Below are 22,618 nucleotides of genomic sequence, written 5' to 3'. Positions count from 1 at the left end.
CGTTAATTTGGGACATTACTCGTTTTCGACCCTTTTTTAGTAGGAAGGCCATAATGTGGCCGATTTGCATTGAATCTTAGCGTGTGACAATTCGTTGGATAGGTAAACAACATAACTACGACTTCCATGGGATATTTTTGCATTCTCTAAAAATTCAGCCAAAATGGGGGTTAAGAAAATATCCTCGTTAATTTGGGACATTACTCGTTTTCGACCCTTTTTTAGTAGGAAGGCCATAATGTGGCCGATTTGCATTGAATCTTAGCGTGTGACAATTCGTTGGATAGGTAAACAGCATAACTACGACTTCCATGGGATATTTTTGCATTCTCTAAAAATTCAGCCAAAATGGGGGTTAAGAAAATATCCTCGTTAATTTGGGACATTACTCGTTTTCGACCCTTTTTTAGTAGGAAGGCCATAATGTGGCCGATTTGCATTGAATCTTAGTGTGTGACAATTCGTTGCATAGGTAAACAGCATAACTACGACTTCCATGGGATATTTTTGCATTCTCTAAAAATTCAGCCAAAATGGGGGTTAAGAAAATATCCTCGTTAATTTTTGACATTACTCGTTTTCGACCCTTTTTTAGTAGGAAGGCCATAATGTGGCCGATTTGCATTGAATCTTAGCGTGTGACAATTCGTTGGATAGGTAAACAACATAACTACGACTTCCATGGGATATTTTTGCATTCTCTAAAAATTCAGCCAAAATGGGGGTTAAGAAAATATCCTCGTTAATTTTTGACATTACTCGTTTTCGACCCTTTTTTAGTAGGAAGGCCATAATGTGGCCGATTTGCATTGAATCTTAGCGTGTGACAATTCGTTGGATAGGTAAACAACATAACTATGACTTCCATGGGATATTTTTGCATTCTCTAAAAATTCAGCCAAAATGGGGGTTAAGAAAATATCCTCGTTAATTTGGGACATTACTCGTTTTCGACCCTTTTTTAGTAGGAAGGCCATAATGTGGCCGATTTGCATTGAATCTTAGCGTGTGACAATTCGTTGGATAGGTAAACAGCATAACTACGACTTCCATGGGATATTTTTGCATTCTCTAAAAATTCAGCCAAAATGGGGGTTAAGAAAATATCCTCGTTAATTTTTGACATTACTCGTTTTCGACCCTTTTTTAGTAGGAAGGCCATAATGTGGCCGATTTGCATTGAATCTTAGCATGTGACAATTCGTTGGATAGGTAAACAACATAACTATGACTTCCATGGGATATTTTTGCATTCTCTAAAAATTCAGCCAAAATGGGGGTTAAGAAAATATCCTCGTTAATTTGGGACATTACTCGTTTTCGACCCTTTTTTAGTAGGAAGGCCATAATGTGGCCGATTTGCATTGAATCTTAGCGTGTGACAATTCGTTGGATAGGTAAACAACATAACTACGACTTCCATGGGATATTTTTGCATTCTCTAAAAATTCAGCCAAAATGGGGGTTAAGAAAATATCCTCGTTAATTTGGGACATTACTCGTTTTCGACCCTTTTTTAGTAGGAAGGCCATAATGTGGCCGATTTGCAATGAATCTTAGCGTGTGACAATTCATTGGATAGGTAAACAACATAACTACGACTTCCATGGGATATTTTTGCATTCTCTAAAAATTCAGCCAAAATGGAGGTTAAGAAAATCCCCTCGTTAATTTAGGACATTACTCGTTTTCGACCCTTTTTTATAAGGAAGGCCATAAAGTGGCCGGTTTGTATTGAATCTTAGCATGGGACAATTTGTTGGATAGGTAAACAACATAGCTACGACTTCCATGGGATATTTTTGCATTTTTTAAAAATTCAGCCAAAATGGGGGTTAAGAAAATATCCTCGTTAATTTTTGACATTACTCGTTTTCGACCCTTTTTTAGTAGGAAGGCCATAATGTGGCCGATTTGCATTGAATCTTAGCGTGTGACAATTCGTTGGATAGGTAAAGAGCATAACTACGACTTCCATGGGATATTTTTGCATTCTCTAAAAATTCAGCCAAAATGGGGGTTAAGAAAATATCCTCGTTAATTTTTGACAGTACTCGTTTTCGACCCTTTTTTAGTAGGAAGGCCATAATGTGGCCGATTTGCATTGAATCTTAGCGTGTGACAATTCGTTGGATAGGTAAACAACATAACTATGACTTCCATGGGATATTTTTGCATTCTCTAAAAATTCAGCCAAAATGGGGGTTAAGAAAATATCCTCGTTAATTTGGGACATTACTCGTTTTCGACCCTTTTTTAGTAGGAAGGCCATAATGTGGCCGATTTGCATTGAATCTTAGCGTGTGACAATTCGTTGGATAGGTAAACAACATAACTACGACTTCCATGGGATATTTTTGCATTCTCTAAAAATTCAGCCAAAATGGGGGTTAAGAAAATATCCTCGTTAATTTGGGACATTACTCGTTTTCGACCCTTTTTTAGTAGGAAGGCCATAATGTGGCCGATTTGCAATGAATCTTAGCGTGTGACAATTCATTGGATAGGTAAACAACATAACTACGACTTCCATGGGATATTTTTGCATTCTCTAAAAATTCAGCCAAAATGGAGGTTAAGAAAATCCCCTCGTTAATTTAGGACATTACTCGTTTTCGACCCTTTTTTATAAGGAAGGCCATAAAGTGGCCGGTTTGTATTGAATCTTAGCATGGGACAATTCGTTGGATAGGTAAACAACATAGCTACGACTTCCATGGGATATTTTTGCATTTTTTAAAAATTCAGCCAAAATGGGGGTTAAGAAAATATCCTCGTTAATTTTTGACATTACTCGTTTTCGACCCTTTTTTAGTAGGAAGGCCATAATGTGGCCGATTTGCATTGAATCTTAGCGTGTGACAATTCGTTGGATAGGTAAAGAGCATAACTACGACTTCCATGGGATATTTTTGCATTCTCTAAAAATTCAGCCAAAATGGGGGTTAAGAAAATATCCTCGTTAATTTTTGACAGTACTCGTTTTCGACCCTTTTTTAGTAGGAAGGCCATAATGTGGCCGATTTGCATTGAATCTTAGCGTGTGACAATTCGTTGGATAGGTAAACAACATAACTATGACTTCCATGGGATATTTTTGCATTCTCTAAAAATTCAGCCAAAATGGGGGTTAAGAAAATATCCTCGTTAATTTGGGACATTACTCGTTTTCGACCCTTTTTTAGTAGGAAGGCCATAATGTGGCCGATTTGCATTGAATCTTAGCGTGTGACAATTCGTTGGATAGGTAAACAACATAACTACGACTTCCATGGGATATTTTTGCATTCTCTAAAAATTCAGCCAAAATGGGGGTTAAGAAAATATCCTCGTTAATTTTTGACATTACTCGTTTTCGACCCTTTTTTAGTAGGAAGGCCATAATGTGGCCGATTTGCATTGAATCTTAGCGTGTGACAATTCGTTGGATAGGTAAACAACATAACTATGACTTCCATGGGATATTTTTGCATTCTCTAAAAATTCAGCCAAAATGGGGGTTAAGAAAATATCCTCGTTAATTTGGGACATTACTCGTTTTCGACCCTTTTTTAGTAGGAAGGCCATAATGTGGCCGATTTGCATTGAATCTTAGCGTGTGACAATTCGTTGGATAGGTAAACAGCATAACTACGACTTCCATGGGATATTTTTGCATTCTCTAAAAATTCAGCCAAAATGGGGGTTAAGAAAATATCCTCGTTAATTTTTGACATTACTCGTTTTCGACCCTTTTTTAGTAGGAAGGCCATAATGTGGCCGATTTGCATTGAATCTTAGCATGTGACAATTCGTTGGATAGGTAAACAACATAACTATGACTTCCATGGGATATTTTTGCATTCTCTAAAAATTCAGCCAAAATGGGGGTTAAGAAAATATCCTCGTTAATTTGGGACATTACTCGTTTTCGACCCTTTTTTAGTAGGAAGGCCATAATGTGGCCGATTTGCATTGAATCTTAGCGTGTGACAATTCGTTGGATAGGTAAACAACATAACTACGACTTCCATGGGATATTTTTGCATTCTCTAAAAATTCAGCCAAAATGGGGGTTAAGAAAATATCCTCGTTAATTTGGGACATTACTCGTTTTCGACCCTTTTTTAGTAGGAAGGCCATAATGTGGCCGATTTGCAATGAATCTTAGCGTGTGACAATTCATTGGATAGGTAAACAACATAACTACGACTTCCATGGGATATTTTTGCATTCTCTAAAAATTCAGCCAAAATGGAGGTTAAGAAAATCCCCTCGTTAATTTAGGACATTACTCGTTTTCGACCCTTTTTTATAAGGAAGGCCATAAAGTGGCCGGTTTGTATTGAATCTTAGCATGGGACAATTTGTTGGATAGGTAAACAACATAGCTACGACTTCCATGGGATATTTTTGCATTTTTTAAAAATTCAGCCAAAATGGGGGTTAAGAAAATATCCTCGTTAATTTTTGACATTACTCGTTTTCGACCCTTTTTTAGTAGGAAGGCCATAATGTGGCCGATTTGCATTGAATCTTAGCGTGTGACAATTCGTTGGATAGGTAAAGAGCATAACTACGACTTCCATGGGATATTTTTGCATTCTCTAAAAATTCAGCCAAAATGGGGGTTAAGAAAATATCCTCGTTAATTTTTGACAGTACTCGTTTTCGACCCTTTTTTAGTAGGAAGGCCATAATGTGGCCGATTTGCATTGAATCTTAGCGTGTGACAATTCGTTGGATAGGTAAACAACATAACTATGACTTCCATGGGATATTTTTGCATTCTCTAAAAATTCAGCCAAAATGGGGGTTAAGAAAATATCCTCGTTAATTTGGGACATTACTCGTTTTCGACCCTTTTTTAGTAGGAAGGCCATAATGTGGCCGATTTGCATTGAATCTTAGCGTGTGACAATTCGTTGGATAGGTAAACAACATAACTACGACTTCCATGGGATATTTTTGCATTCTCTAAAAATTCAGCCAAAATGGGGGTTAAGAAAATATCCTCGTTAATTTGGGACATTACTCGTTTTCGACCCTTTTTTAGTAGGAAGGCCATAATGTGGCCGATTTGCAATGAATCTTAGCGTGTGACAATTCATTGGATAGGTAAACAACATAACTACGACTTCCATGGGATATTTTTGCATTCTCTAAAAATTCAGCCAAAATGGAGGTTAAGAAAATCCCCTCGTTAATTTAGGACATTACTCGTTTTCGACCCTTTTTTATAAGGAAGGCCATAAAGTGGCCGGTTTGTATTGAATCTTAGCATGGGACAATTCGTTGGATAGGTAAACAACATAGCTACGACTTCCATGGGATATTTTTGCATTTTTTAAAAATTCAGCCAAAATGGGGGTTAAGAAAATATCCTCGTTAATTTTTGACATTACTCGTTTTCGACCCTTTTTTAGTAGGAAGGCCATAATGTGGCCGATTTGCATTGAATCTTAGCGTGTGACAATTCGTTGGATAGGTAAAGAGCATAACTACGACTTCCATGGGATATTTTTGCATTCTCTAAAAATTCAGCCAAAATGGGGGTTAAGAAAATATCCTCGTTAATTTTTGACAGTACTCGTTTTCGACCCTTTTTTAGTAGGAAGGCCATAATGTGGCCGATTTGCATTGAATCTTAGCGTGTGACAATTCGTTGGATAGGTAAACAACATAACTATGACTTCCATGGGATATTTTTGCATTCTCTAAAAATTCAGCCAAAATGGGGGTTAAGAAAATATCCTCGTTAATTTGGGACATTACTCGTTTTCGACCCTTTTTTAGTAGGAAGGCCATAATGTGGCCGATTTGCATTGAATCTTAGCGTGTGACAATTCGTTGGATAGGTAAACAGCATAACTACGACTTCCATGGGATATTTTTGCATTCTCTAAAAATTCAGCCAAAATGGGGGTTAAGAAAATATCCTCGTTAATTTTTGACATTACTCGTTTTCGACCCTTTTTTAGTAGGAAGGCCATAATGTGGCCGATTTGCATTGAATCTTAGCGTGTGACAATTCGTTGGATAGGTAAACAACATAACTACGACTTCCATGGGATATTTTTGCATTCTCTAAAAATTCAGCCAAAATGGGGGTTAAGAAAATATCCTCGTTAATTTGGGACATTACTCGTTTTCGACCCTTTTTTAGTAGGAAGGCCATAATGTGGCCGATTTGCATTGAATCTTAGCGTGTGACAATTCGTTGGATAGGTAAACAACATAACTATGACTTCCATGGGATATTTTTGCATTCTCTAAAAATTCAGCCAAAATGGGGGTTAAGAAAATATCCTCGTTAATTTGGGACATTACTCGTTTTCGACCCTTTTTTAGTAGGAAGGCCATAATGTGGCCGATTTGCATTGAATCTTAGCGTGTGACAATTCGTTGGATAGGTAAACAGCATAACTACGACTTCCATGGGATATTTTTGCATTCTCTAAAAATTCAGCCAAAATGGGGGTTAAGAAAATATCCTCGTTAATTTTTGACATTACTCGTTTTCGACCCTTTTTTAGTAGGAAGGCCATAATGTGGCCGATTTGCATTGAATCTTAGCATGTGACAATTCGTTGGATAGGTAAACAACATAACTATGACTTCCATGGGATATTTTTGCATTCTCTAAAAATTCAGCCAAAATGGGGGTTAAGAAAATATCCTCGTTAATTTGGGACATTACTCGTTTTCGACCCTTTTTTAGTAGGAAGGCCATAATGTGGCCGATTTGCATTGAATCTTAGCGTGTGACAATTCGTTGGATAGGTAAACAACATAACTACGACTTCCATGGGATATTTTTGCATTCTCTAAAAATTCAGCCAAAATGGGGGTTAAGAAAATATCCTCGTTAATTTGGGACATTACTCGTTTTCGACCCTTTTTTAGTAGGAAGGCCATAATGTGGCCGATTTGCAATGAATCTTAGCGTGTGACAATTCGTTGGATAGGTAAACAACATAACTACGACTTCCATGGGATATTTTTGCATTCTCTAAAAATTCAGCCAAAATGGAGGTTAAGAAAATCCCCTCGTTAATTTAGGACATTACTCGTTTTCGACCCTTTTTTATAAGGAAGGCCATAAAGTGGCCGGTTTGTATTGAATCTTAGCATGGGACAATTCGTTGGATAGGTAAACAACATATCTACGACTTCCATGGGATATTTTTGCATTTTTTAAAAATTCAGCCAAAATGGAGGTTAAGAAAATCTCCTCGTTAATTTGGGACATTACTCGTTTTCGACCCATTTTTACTAGGAAGGCCATAATGTGGCCGATTTGCATTGAATCTTAGCGTGTGACAATTCGTTGGATAGGTAAACAACATAACTATGACTTCCATGGGATATTTTTGCATTCTCTAAAAATTCAGCCAAAATGGGGGTTAAGAAAATATCCTTGTTAATTTGGGACATTACTCGTTTTCGACCCTTTTTTAGTAGGAAGGCCATAATGTGGCCGATTTGCATTGAATCTTAGCGTGTGACAATTCGTTGGATAGGTAAACAACATACCTATGACTTCCATGGGATATTTTTGCATTCTCTAAAAATTCAGCCAAAATGGGGGTTAAGAAAATATCCTCGTTAATTTGGGACATTACTCGTTTTCGACCCTTTTTTAGTAGGAAGGCCATAATGTGGCCGATTTGCATTGAATCTTAGCGTGTGACAATTCGTTGGATAGGTAAACAACATAACTATGACTTCCATGGGATATTTTTGCATTTTTTAAAAATTCAGCCAAAATGGAGGTTAAGAAAATCTCCTCGTTAATTTGGGACATTACTCGTTTTCGACCCATTTTTACTAGGAAGGCCATAATGTGGCCGATTTGCATTGAATCTTAGCGTGTGACAATTCGTTGGATAGGTAAACAACATAACTATGACTTCCATGGGATATTTTTGCATTCTCTAAAAATTCAGCCAAAATGGGGGTTAAGAAAATATCCTTGTTAATTTGGGACATTATTCGTTTTCGACCCTTTTTTAGTAGGAAGGCCATAATGTGGCCGATTTGCATTGAATCTTAGCGTGTGACAATTCGTTGGATAGGTAAACAACATAACTACGACTTCCATGGGATATTTTTGCATTCTCTAAAAATTCAGCCAAAATGGGGGTTAAGAAAATATCCTCGTTAATTTTTGACATTACTCGTTTTCGACCCTTTTTTAGTAGGAAGGCCATAATGTGGCCGATTTGCATTGAATCTTAGCGTGTGACAATTCGTTGGATAGGTAAAGAGCATAACTACGACTTCCATGGGATATTTTTGCATTCTCTAAAAATTCAGCCAAAATGGGGGTTAAGAAAATATCCTCGTTAATTTTTGACATAACTCGTTTTCGACCCTTTTTTAGTAGGAAATCCATAATGTGACCGATTTGCATTGAATCTTAGCGTGTGACAATTCGTTGGATAGGTAAACAACATAACTATGACTTCCATGGGATATTTTTGTATTCTCTAAAAATTCAGCCAAAATGGGGGTTAAGAAAATATCCTCGTTAATTTGGGACATTACTCGTTTTCGACCCTTTTTTAGTAGGAAGGCCATAATGTGGCCGATTTGCATTGAATCTTAGCGTGTGACAATTCGTTGGATAGGTAAACAACATAACTACGACTTGCATGGGATTTTTTTGCATTCTCTAAAAATTCAGCCAAAATGGGGGTTAAGAAAATATCCTCGTTAATTTTTGACATTACTCGTTTTCGACCCTTTTTTAGTAGGAAGGCCATAATGTGGCCGATTTGCATTGAATCTTAGCGTGTGACAATTCGTTGGATAGGTAAACAGCATAACTACGACTTCCATGGGATATTTTTGCATTCTCTAAAAATTCAGCCAAAATGGGGGTTAAGAAAATATCCTCGTTAATTTTTGACATTACTTGTTTTCGACCCTTTTTTAGTAGGAAATCCATAATGTGACCGATTTGCATTGAATCTTAGCGTGTGACAATTCGTTGGATAGGTAAACAACATAACTATGACTTCCATGGGATATTTTTGCATTCTCTAAAAATTCAGCCAAAATGGGGGTTAAGAAAATATCCTCGTTAATTTGGGACATTACTCGTTTTCGACCCTTTTTTAGTAGGAAGGCCATAATGTGTCCGATTTGCATTGAATCTTAGCGTGTGACAATTCGTTGGATAGGTAAACAGCATAACTACGACTTCCATGGGATATTTTTGCATTCTCTAAAAATTCAGCCAAAATGGGGGTTAAGAAAATATCCTCGTTAATTTTTGACATTACTCGTTTTCGACCCTTTTTTAGTAGGAAGGCCATAATGTGGCCGATTTGCATTGAATCTTAGCGTGTGACAATTCGTTGGATAGGTAAACAACATAACTACGACTTCCATGGGATATTTTTGCATTCTCTAAAAATTCAGCCAAAATGGGGGTTAAGAAAATATCCTCGTTAATTTTTGACATTACTCGTTTTCGACCCTTTTTTAGTAGGAAGGCCATAATGTGGCCGATTTGCATTGAATCTTAGCGTGTGACAATTCGTTGGATAGGTAAACAACATAACTATGACTTCCATGGGATATTTTTGCATTCTCTAAAAATTCAGCCAAAATGGGGGTTAAGAAAATATCCTCGTTAATTTGGGACATTACTCGTTTTCGACCCTTTTTTAGTAGGAAGGCCATAATGTGGCCGATTTGCATTGAATCTTAGCGTGTGACAATTCGTTGGATAGGTAAACAGCATAACTACGACTTCCATGGGATATTTTTGCATTCTCTAAAAATTCAGCCAAAATGGGGGTTAAGAAAATATCCTCGTTAATTTTTGACATTACTCGTTTTCGACCCTTTTTTAGTAGGAAGGCCATAATGTGGCCGATTTGCATTGAATCTTAGCGTGTGACAATTCGTTGGATAGGTAAACAACATAACTATGACTTCCATGGGATATTTTTGCATTCTCTAAAAATTCAGCCAAAATGGGGGTTAAGAAAATATCCTCGTTAATTTGGGACATTACTCGTTTTCGACCCTTTTTTAGTAGGAAGGCCATAATGTGGCCGATTTGCATTGAATCTTAGCGTGTGACAATTCGTTGGATAGGTAAACAACATAACTACGACTTCCATGGGATATTTTTGCATTCTCTAAAAATTCAGCCAAAATGGGGGTTAAGAAAATATCCTCGTTAATATTTGACATTACTCGTTTTCGACCCTTTTTTAGTAGGAAGGCCATAATGTGGCCGATTTGCATTGAATCTTAGCGTGTGACAATTCGTTGGATAGGTAAACAACATAACTATGACTTCCATGGGATATTTTTGCATTCTCTAAAAATTCAGCCAAAATGGGGGTTAAGAAAATATCCTCGTTAATTTGGGACATTACTCGTTTTCGACCCTTTTTTAGTAGGAAGGCCATAATGTGGCCGATTTGCATTGAATCTTAGCGTGTGACAATTCGTTGGATAGGTAAACAGCATAACTACGACTTCCATGGGATATTTTTGCATTCTCTAAAAATTCAGCCAAAATGGGGGTTAAGAAAATATCCTCGTTAATTTTTGACATTAATCGTTTTCGACCCTTTTTTAGTAGGAAGGCCTTAATGTGGCCGATTTGCATTGAATCTTAGCGTGTGACAATTCGTTGGATAGGTAAACAACATAACTATGACTTCCATGGGATATTTTTGCATTCTCTAAAAATTCAGCCAAAATGGGGGTTAAGAAAATATCCTCGTTAATTTGGGACATTACTCGTTTTCGACCCTTTTTTAGTAGGAAGGCCATAATGTGGCCGATTTGCATTGAATCTTAGCATGGGACAATTCGTTGGATAGGTAAACAACATAGCTACGACTTCCATGGGATATTTTTGCATTTTTTAAAAATTCAGCCAAAATGGAGGTTAAGAAAATCTCCTCGTTAATTTGGGACATTACTCGTTTTCGACCCATTTTTACTAGGAAGGCCATAATGTGGCCGATTTGCATTGAATCTTAGCGTGTGACAATTCGTTGGATAGGTAAACAACATAACTATGACTTCCATGGGATATTTTTGCATTCTCTAAAAATTCAGCCAAAATGGGGGTTAAGAAAATATCCGTTTTAATTTGGGACATTACTCGTTTTCGACCCTTTTTTAGTAGGAAGGCCATAATGTGGCCGATTTGCATTGAATCTTAGCGTGTGACAATTCGTTGGATAGGTAAACAACATAACTATGACTTCCATGGGATATTTTTGCATTCTCTAAAAATTCAGCCAAAATGGGGGTTAAGAAAATATCCTCGTTAATTTGGGAAATTACTCGTTTTCGACCCTTTTTTAGTAGGAAGGCCATAATGTGGCCGATTTGCATTGAATCTTAGCGTGTGACAATTCGTTGGATAGGTAAACAACATAACTACGACTTCCATGGGATATTTTTGCATTCTCTAAAAATTCAGCCAAAATGCGGGTTAAGAAAATATCCTCGTTAATTTTTGACATTACTCGTTTTCGACCCTTTTTTACTAGGAAGGCCATAATGTGGCCGATTTGCATTGAATCTTAGCGTGTGACAATTCGTTGGATAGGTAAACAACATAACTATGACTTCCATGGGATATTTTTGCATTCTCTAAAAATTCAGCCAAAATGGGGGTTAAGAAAATATCCTTGTTAATTTGGGACATTACTCGTTTTCGACCCTTTTTTAGTAGGAAGGCCATAATGTGGCCGATTTGCATTGAATCTTAGCGTGTGACAATTCGTTGGATAGGTAAACAACATAACTATGACTTCCATGGGATATTTTTGCATTCTCTAAAAATTCAGCCAAAATGGGGGTTAAGAAAATATCCTCGTTAATTTGGGACATTACTCGTTTTCGACCCTTTTTTAGTAGGAAGGCCATAATGTGGCCGATTTGCATTGAATCTTAGCGTGTGACAATTCGTTGGATAGGTAAACAACATAACTATGACTTCCATGGGATATTTTTGCATTTTTTAAAAATTCAGCCAAAATGGAGGTTAAGAAAATCTCCTCGTTAATTTGGGACATTACTCGTTTTCGACCCATTTTTACTAGGAAGGCCATAATGTGGCCGATTTGCATTGAATCTTAGCGTGTGACAATTCGTTGGATAGGTAAACAACATAACTATGACTTCCATGGGATATTTTTGCATTCTCTAAAAATTCAGCCAAAATGGGGGTTAAGAAAATATCCTTGTTAATTTGGGACATTACTCGTTTTCGACCCTTTTTTAGTAGGAAGGCCATAATGTGGCCGATTTGCATTGAATCTTAGCGTGTGACAATTCGTTGGATAGGTAAACAACATAACTACGACTTCCATGGGATATTTTTGCATTCTCTAAAAATTCAGCCAAAATGGGGGTTAAGAAAATATCCTCGTTAATTTTTGACATTACTCGTTTTCGACCCTTTTTTAGTAGGAAGGCCATAATGTGGCCGATTTGCATTGAATCTTAGCGTGTGACAATTCGTTGGATAGGTAAAGAGCATAACTACGACTTCCATGGGATATTTTTGCATTCTCTAAAAATTCAGCCAAAATGGGGGTTAAGAAAATATCCTCGTTAATTTTTGACATAACTCGTTTTCGACCCTTTTTTAGTAGGAAATCCATAATGTGACCGATTTGCATTGAATCTTAGCGTGTGACAATTCGTTGGATAGGTAAACAACATAACTATGACTTCCATGGGATATTTTTGTATTCTCTAAAAATTCAGCCAAAATGGGGGTTAAGAAAATATCCTCGTTAATTTGGGACATTACTCGTTTTCGACCCTTTTTTAGTAGGAAGGCCATAATGTGGCCGATTTGCATTGAATCTTAGCGTGTGACAATTCGTTGGATAGGTAAACAACATAACTACGACTTGCATGGGATTTTTTTGCATTCTCTAAAAATTCAGCCAAAATGGGGGTTAAGAAAATATCCTCGTTAATTTTTGACATTACTCGTTTTCGACCCTTTTTTAGTAGGAAGGCCATAATGTGGCCGATTTGCATTGAATCTTAGCGTGTGACAATTCGTTGGATAGGTAAACAGCATAACTACGACTTCCATGGGATATTTTTGCATTCTCTAAAAATTCAGCCAAAATGGGGGTTAAGAAAATATCCTCGTTAATTTTTGACATTACTTGTTTTCGACCCTTTTTTAGTAGGAAATCCATAATGTGACCGATTTGCATTGAATCTTAGCGTGTGACAATTCGTTGGATAGGTAAACAACATAACTATGACTTCCATGGGATATTTTTGCATTCTCTAAAAATTCAGCCAAAATGGGGGTTAAGAAAATATCCTCGTTAATTTGGGACATTACTCGTTTTCGACCCTTTTTTAGTAGGAAGGCCATAATGTGTCCGATTTGCATTGAATCTTAGCGTGTGACAATTCGTTGGATAGGTAAACAGCATAACTACGACTTCCATGGGATATTTTTGCATTCTCTAAAAATTCAGCCAAAATGGGGGTTAAGAAAATATCCTCGTTAATTTTTGACATTACTCGTTTTCGACCCTTTTTTAGTAGGAAGGCCATAATGTGGCCGATTTGCATTGAATCTTAGCGTGTGACAATTCGTTGGATAGGTAAACAACATAACTACGACTTCCATGGGATATTTTTGCATTCTCTAAAAATTCAGCCAAAATGGGGGTTAAGAAAATATCCTCGTTAATTTTTGACATTACTCGTTTTCGACCCTTTTTTAGTAGGAAGGCCATAATGTGGCCGATTTGCATTGAATCTTAGCGTGTGACAATTCGTTGGATAGGTAAAGAGCATAACTACGACTTCCATGGGATATTTTTGCATTCTCTAAAAATTCAGCCAAAATGGGGGTTAAGAAAATATCCTCGTTAATTTTTGACATAACTCGTTTTCGACCCTTTTTTAGTAGGAAATCCATAATGTGACCGATTTGCATTGAATCTTAGCGTGTGACAATTCGTTGGATAGGTAAACAACATAACTATGACTTCCATGGGATATTTTTGTATTCTCTAAAAATTCAGCCAAAATGGGGGTTAAGAAAATATCCTCGTTAATTTGGGACATTACTCGTTTTCGACCCTTTTTTAGTAGGAAGGCCATAATGTGGCCGATTTGCATTGAATCTTAGCGTGTGACAATTCGTTGGATAGGTAAACAACATAACTACGACTTGCATGGGATTTTTTTGCATTCTCTAAAAATTCAGCCAAAATGGGGGTTAAGAAAATATCCTCGTTAATTTTTGACATTACTCGTTTTCGACCCTTTTTTAGTAGGAAGGCCATAATGTGGCCGATTTGCATTGAATCTTAGCGTGTGACAATTCGTTGGATAGGTAAACAGCATAACTACGACTTCCATGGGATATTTTTGCATTCTCTAAAAATTCAGCCAAAATGGGGGTTAAGAAAATATCCTCGTTAATTTTTGACATTACTTGTTTTCGACCCTTTTTTAGTAGGAAATCCATAATGTGACCGATTTGCATTGAATCTTAGCGTGTGACAATTCGTTGGATAGGTAAACAACATAACTATGACTTCCATGGGATATTTTTGCATTCTCTAAAAATTCAGCCAAAATGGGGGTTAAGAAAATATCCTCGTTAATTTGGGACATTACTCGTTTTCGACCCTTTTTTAGTAGGAAGGCCATAATGTGTCCGATTTGCATTGAATCTTAGCGTGTGACAATTCGTTGGATAGGTAAACAGCATAACTACGACTTCCATGGGATATTTTTGCATTCTCTAAAAATTCAGCCAAAATGGGGGTTAAGAAAATATCCTCGTTAATTTTTGACATTACTCGTTTTCGACCCTTTTTTAGTAGGAAGGCCATAATGTGGCCGATTTGCATTGAATCTTAGCGTGTGACAATTCGTTGGATAGGTAAACAACATAACTACGACTTCCATGGGATATTTTTGCATTCTCTAAAAATTCAGCCAAAATGGGGGTTAAGAAAATATCCTCGTTAATTTTTGACATTACTCGTTTTCGACCCTTTTTTAGTAGGAAGGCCATAATGTGGCCGATTTGCATTGAATCTTAGCGTGTGACAATTCGTTGGATAGGTAAACAACATAACTATGACTTCCATGGGATATTTTTGCATTCTCTAAAAATTCAGCCAAAATGGGGGTTAAGAAAATATCCTCGTTAATTTGGGACATTACTCGTTTTCGACCCTTTTTTAGTAGGAAGGCCATAATGTGGCCGATTTGCATTGAATCTTAGCGTGTGACAATTCGTTGGATAGGTAAACAGCATAACTACGACTTCCATGGGATATTTTTGCATTCTCTAAAAATTCAGCCAAAATGGGGGTTAAGAAAATATCCTCGTTAATTTTTGACATTACTCGTTTTCGACCCTTTTTTAGTAGGAAGGCCATAATGTGGCCGATTTGCATTGAATCTTAGCGTGTGACAATTCGTTGGATAGGTAAACAACATAACTATGACTTCCATGGGATATTTTTGCATTCTCTAAAAATTCAGCCAAAATGGGGGTTAAGAAAATATCCTCGTTAATTTGGGACATTACTCGTTTTCGACCCTTTTTTAGTAGGAAGGCCATAATGTGGCCGATTTGCATTGAATCTTAGCGTGTGACAATTCGTTGGATAGGTAAACAACATAACTACGACTTCCATGGGATATTTTTGCATTCTCTAAAAATTCAGCCAAAATGGGGGTTAAGAAAATATCCTCGTTAATATTTGACATTACTCGTTTTCGACCCTTTTTTAGTAGGAAGGCCATAATGTGGCCGATTTGCATTGAATCTTAGCGTGTGACAATTCGTTGGATAGGTAAACAACATAACTATGACTTCCATGGGATATTTTTGCATTCTCTAAAAATTCAGCCAAAATGGGGGTTAAGAAAATATCCTCGTTAATTTGGGACATTACTCGTTTTCGACCCTTTTTTAGTAGGAAGGCCATAATGTGGCCGATTTGCATTGAATCTTAGCGTGTGACAATTCGTTGGATAGGTAAACAGCATAACTACGACTTCCATGGGATATTTTTGCATTCTCTAAAAATTCAGCCAAAATGGGGGTTAAGAAAATATCCTCGTTAATTTTTGACATTAATCGTTTTCGACCCTTTTTTAGTAGGAAGGCCTTAATGTGGCCGATTTGCATTGAATCTTAGCGTGTGACAATTCGTTGGATAGGTAAACAACATAACTATGACTTCCATGGGATATTTTTGCATTCTCTAAAAATTCAGCCAAAATGGGGGTTAAGAAAATATCCTCGTTAATTTGGGACATTACTCGTTTTCGACCCTTTTTTAGTAGGAAGGCCATAATGTGGCCGATTTGCATTGAATCTTAGCATGGGACAATTCGTTGGATAGGTAAACAACATAGCTACGACTTCCATGGGATATTTTTGCATTTTTTAAAAATTCAGCCAAAATGGAGGTTAAGAAAATCTCCTCGTTAATTTGGGACATTACTCGTTTTCGACCCATTTTTACTAGGAAGGCCATAATGTGGCCGATTTGCATTGAATCTTAGCGTGTGACAATTCGTTGGATAGGTAAACAACATAACTATGACTTCCATGGGATATTTTTGCATTCTCTAAAAATTCAGCCAAAATGGGGGTTAAGAAAATATCCTTGTTAATTTGGGACATTACTCGTTTTCGACCCTTTTTTAGTAGGAAGGCCATAATGTGGCCGATTTGCATTGAATCTTAGCGTGTGACAATTCGTTGGATAGGTAAACAACATAACTATGACTTCCATGGGATATTTTTGCATTCTCTAAAAATTCAGCCAAAATGGGGGTTAAGAAAATATCCTCGTTAATTTGGGAAATTACTCGTTTTCGACCCTTTTTTAGTAGGAAGGCCATAATGTGGCCGATTTGCATTGAATCTTAGCGTGTGACAATTTGTTGGATAGGTAAACAACATAACTACGACTTCCATGGGATATTTTTGCATTCTCTAAAAATTCAGCCAAAATGCGGGTTAAGAAAATATCCTCGTTAATTTTTGACATTACTCGTTTTCGACCCTTTTTTAGTAGGAAGGCCATAATGTGGCCGATTTGCATTGAATCTTAGCGTGTGACAATTCGTTGGATAGGTAAACAGCATAACTACGACTTCCATGGGATATTTTTGCATTCTCTAAAAATTCAGCCAAAATGGGGGTTAAGAAAATATCCTCGTTAATTTTTGACATTACTCGTTTTCGACCCTTTTTTAGTAGGAAATCCATAATGTGACCGATTTGCATTGAATCTTAGCGTGTGACAATTCGTTGGATAGGTAAACAACATAACTATGACTTCCATGGGATATTTTTGCATTCTCTAAAAATTCAGCCAAAATGGGGGTTAAGAAAATATCCTCGTTAATTTGGGACATTACTCGTTTTCGACCCTTTTTTAGTAGGAAGGCCATAATGTGGCCGATTTGCATTGAATCTTAGCATGTGACAATTCGTTGGATAGGTAAACAGCATAACTACGACTTCCATGGGATATTTTTGCATTCTCTAAAAATTCAGCCAAAATGGGGGTTAAGAAAACATCCTCGTTAATTTTTGACATTACTCGTTTTCGACCCTTTTTTAGTAGGAAGGCCATAATGTGGCCGATTTTCATTGAATCTTAGCGTGTGACAATTCGTTGGATAGGTAAACAACATAACTACGACTTCCATGGGATATTTTTGCATTCTCTAAAAATTCAGCCAAAATGGGGGTTAAGAAAATATCCTCGTTAATTTTTGACATTACTCGTTTTCGACCCTTTTTTAGTAGGAAGGCCATAATGTGGCCGATTTGCATTGAATCTTAGCGTGTGACAATTCGTTGGATAGGTAAACAACATAACTATGACTTCCATGGGATATTTTTGCATTCGCTAAAAATTCAGCCAAAATGGGGGTTAAGAAAATATCCTCGTTAATTTGGGACATTACTCATTTTCGACCCTTTTTTAGTAGGAAGGCCATAATGTGGCCGATTTGCATTGAATCTTAGCGTGTGACAATTCGTTGGATAGGTAAACAGCATAACTACGACTTCCATGGGATATTTTTGCATTCACTAAAAATTCAGCCAAAATGGGGGTTAAGAAAATATCCTCGTTAATTTTTGACATTACTCGTTTTCGACCCTTTTTTAGTAGGAAGGCCATAATGTGGCCGATTTGCATTGAATCTTAGCGTGTGACAATTCGTTGGATAGGTAAACAACATAACTATGACTTCCATGGGATATTTTTGCATTCTCTAAAAATTCAGCCAAAATGGGGGTTAAGAAAATATCCTCGTTAATTTGGGACATTACTCGTTTTCGACCCTTTTTTAGTAGGAAGGCCATAATGTGGCCGATTTGCATTGAATCTTAGCGTGTGACAATTCGTTGGATAGGTAAACAACATAACTACGACTTCCATGGGATATTTTTGCATTCTCTAAAAATTCAGCCAAAATGGGGGTTAAGAAAATATCCTCGTTAATTTGGGACATTACTCGTTTTCGACCCTTTTTTAGTAGGAAGGCCATAATGTGGCCGATTTGCATTGAATCTTAGCGTGTGACAATTCATTGGATAGGTAAACAACATAACTACGACTTCCATGGGATATTTTTGCATTCTCTAAAAATTCAGCCAAAATGGAGGTTAAGAAAATCCCCTCGTTAATTTAGGACATTACTCGTTTTCGACCCTTTTTTATAAGGAAGGCCATAAAGTGGGCGGTTTGTATTGAATCTTAGCATGGGACAATTTGTTGGATAGGTAAACAACATAGCTACGACTTCCATGGGATATTTTTGCATTTTTTAAAAATTCAGCCAAAATGGAGGTTAAGAAAATCTCCTCGTTAATTTGGGACATTACTCGTTTTCGACCCTTTTTTACTAGGAAGGCCATAATGTGGCCGATTTGCATTGAATCTTAGCGTGTGACAATTCGTTGGATAGGTAAACAATATAACTATGACTTCCATGGGATATTTTTGCATTCTCTAAAAATTCAGCCAAAATGGGGGTTAAGAAAATATCTTCGTTAATTTGGGACATTACTCGTTTTCGACCCTTTTTTAGTAGGAAGGCCATAATGTGGCCGATTTGCATTGAATCTTAGCGTGTGACAATTCGTTGGATAGGTAAACAACATAACTACGACTTCCATGGGATATTTTTGCATTCTCTAAAAATTCAGCCAAAATGGGGGTTAAGAAAATATCCTCGTTAATTTTTGACATTACTCGTTTTCGACCCTTTTTTAGTAGGAAGGCCATAATGTGGCCGATTTGCATTGAATCTTAGCGTGTGACAATTCGTTGGATAGGTAAACAACATAACTATGACTTCCATGGGATATTTTTGCATTCTCTAAAAATTCAGCCAAAATGGGGGATAAGAAAATATCCTCGTTAATTTGGGACATTACTCGTTTTCGACCCTTTTTTAGTAGGAAGGCCATAATGTGGCCGATTTGCATTGAATCTTAGCGTGTGACAATTCGTTGGATAGGTAAACAGCATAACTACGACTTCCATGGGATATTTTTGCATTCTCTAAAAATTCAGCCAAAATGGGGGTTAAGAAAATATCCTCGTTAATTTTTGACATTACTCGTTTTCGACCCTTTTTTAGTAGGAAGGCCATAATGTGGCCGATTTGCATTGAATCTTAGCGTGTGACAATTCGTTGGATAGGTAAACAACATAACTATGACTTCCATGGGATATTTTTGCATTCTCTAAAAATTCAGCCAAAATGGGGGTTAAGAAAATATCCTCGTTAATTTGGGACATTACTCGTTTTCGACCCTTTTTTAGTAGGAAGGCCATAATGTGGCCGATTTGCATTGAATCTTAGCGTGTGACAATTCGTTGGATAGGTAAACAACATAACTACGACTTCCATGGGATATTTTTGCATTCTCTAAAAATTCAGCCAAAATGGGGGTTAAGAAAATATCCTCGTTAATTTGGGACATTACTCGTTTTCGACCCTTTTTTAGTAGGAAGGCCATAATGTGGCCGATTTGCATTGAATCTTAGCGTGTGACAATTCGTTGGATAGGTAAACAACATAACTACGACCTCCATGGGATATTTTTGCATTCTCTAAAAATTCAGCCAAAATGGAGGTTAAGAAAATCCCCTCGTTAATTTAGGACATTACTCGTTTTCGACCCTTTTTTATAAGGAAGGCCATAAAGTGGCCGGTTTGTATTGAATCTTAGCATGGGACAATTCGTTGGATAGGTAAACAACATAGCTACGACTTCCATGGGATATTTTTGCATTTTTTTAAAAATTCAGCCAAAATGGAGGTTAAGAAAATCTCCTCGTTAATTTGGGACATTACTCGTTTTCGACCCATTTTTACTAGGAAGGCCATAATGTGGCCGATTTGCATTGAATCTTAGCGTGTGACAATTCGTTGGATAGGTAAACAACATAACTATGACTTCCATGGGATATTTTTGCATTCTCTAAAAATTCAGCCAAAATGGGGGTTAAGAAAATATCCTTGTTAATTTGGGACATTACTCGTTTTCGACCCTTTTTTAGTAGGAAGGCCATAATGTGGCCGATTTGCATTGAATCTTAGCGTGTGACAATTCGTTGGATAGGTAAACAACATAACTACGACTTCCATGGGATATTTTTGCATTCTCTAAAAATTCAGCCAAAATGGAGGTTAAGAAAATCCCCTCGTTAATTTAGGACATTACTCGTTTTCGACCCTTTTTTATAAGGAAGGCCATAAAGTGGGCGGTTTGTATTGAATCTTAGCATGGGACAATTTGTTGGATAGGTAAACAACATAGCTACGACTTCCATGGGATATTTTTGCATTTTTTAAAAATTCAGCCAAAATGGAGGTTAAGAAAATCTCCTCGTTAATTTGGGACATTACTCGTTTTCGACCCTTTTTTACTAGGAAGGCCATAATGTGGCCGATTTGCATTGAATCTTAGCGTGTGACAATTCGTTGGATAGGTAAACAATATAACTATGACTTCCATGGGATATTTTTGCATTCTCTAAAAATTCAGCCAAAATGGGGGTTAAGAAAATATCTTCGTTAATTTGGGACATTACTCGTTTTCGACCCTTTTTTGGTAGGAAGGCCATAATGTGGCCGATTTGCATTGAATCTTAGCGTGTGACAATTCGTTGGATAGGTAAACAACATAACTACGACTTCCATGGGATATTTTTGCATTCTCTAAAAATTCAGCCAAAATGGGGGTTAAGAAAATATCCTCGTTAATTTGGGACATTACTCGTTTTCGACCCTTTTTTAGTAGGAAGGCCATAATGTGGCCGATTTGCATTGAATCTTAGCGTGTGACAATTCGTTGGATAGGTAAACAACATAACTACGACTTCCATGGGATATTTTTGCATTCTCTAAAAATTCAGCCAAAATGGGGGTTAAGAAAATATCCTTGTTAATTTGGGACATTACTCGTTTTCGACCCTTTTTTAGTAGGAAGGCCATAATGTGGCCGATTTGCATTGAATCTTAGCGTGTGACAATTCGTTGGATAGGTAAACAACATAACTACGACTTCCATGGGATATTTTTGCATTCTCTAAAAATTCAGCCAAAATGGAGGTTAAGAAAATCCCCTCGTTAATTTAGGACATTACTCGTTTTCGACCCTTTTTTATAAGGAAGGCCATAAAGTGGGCGGTTTGTATTGAATCTTAGCATGGGACAATTTGTTGGATAGGTAAACAACATAGCTACGACTTCCATGGGATATTTTTGCATTTTTTAAAAATTCAGCCAAAATGGAGGTTAAGAAAATCTCCTCGTTAATTTGGGACATTACTCGTTTTCTACCCTTTTTTACTAGGAAGGCCATAATGTGGCCGATTTGCATTGAATCTTAGCGTGTGACAATTCGTTGGATAGGTAAACAATATAACTATGACTTCCATGGGATATTTTTGCATTCTCTAAAAATTCAGCCAAAATGGGGGTTAAGAAAATATCGTCGTTAATTTGGGACATTACTCGTTTTCGACCCATTTTTACTAGGAAGGCCATAATGTGGCCGATTTGCATTGAATCTTAGCGTGTGACAATTCGTTGGATAGGTAAACAACATAACTATGACTTCCATGGGATATTTTTGCATTCTCTAAAAATTCAGCCAAAATGGGGGTTAAGAAAATATCCTTGTTAATTTGGGACATTACTCGTTTTCGACCCTTTTTTAGTAGGAAGGCCATAATGTGGCCGATTTGCATTGAATCTTAGCGTGTGACAATTCGTTGGATAGGTAAACAACATAACTACGACTTCCATGGGATATTTTTGCATTCTCTAAAAATTCAGCCAAAATGGAGGTTAAGAAAATCCCCTCGTTAATTTAGGACATTACTCGTTTTCGACCCTTTTTTATAAGGAAGGCCATAAAGTGGGCGGTTTGTATTGAATCTTAGCATGGGACAATTTGTTGGATAGGTAAACAACATAGCTACGACTTCCATGGGATATTTTTGCATTTTTTAAAAATTCAGCCAAAATGGAGGTTAAGAAAATCTCCTCGTTAATTTGGGACATTACTCGTTTTCGACCCTTTTTTACTAGGAAG

Source organism: Medicago sativa, chromosome 6 (assembly GCF_051527215.1).
Source record: "Medicago sativa cultivar Bolivia chromosome 6, Bolivia_mono, whole genome shotgun sequence".
NCBI lineage: Eukaryota > Viridiplantae > Streptophyta > Magnoliopsida > Fabales > Fabaceae > Medicago > Medicago sativa.
Note: the sequence above shows the minus strand (reverse complement) of the source record.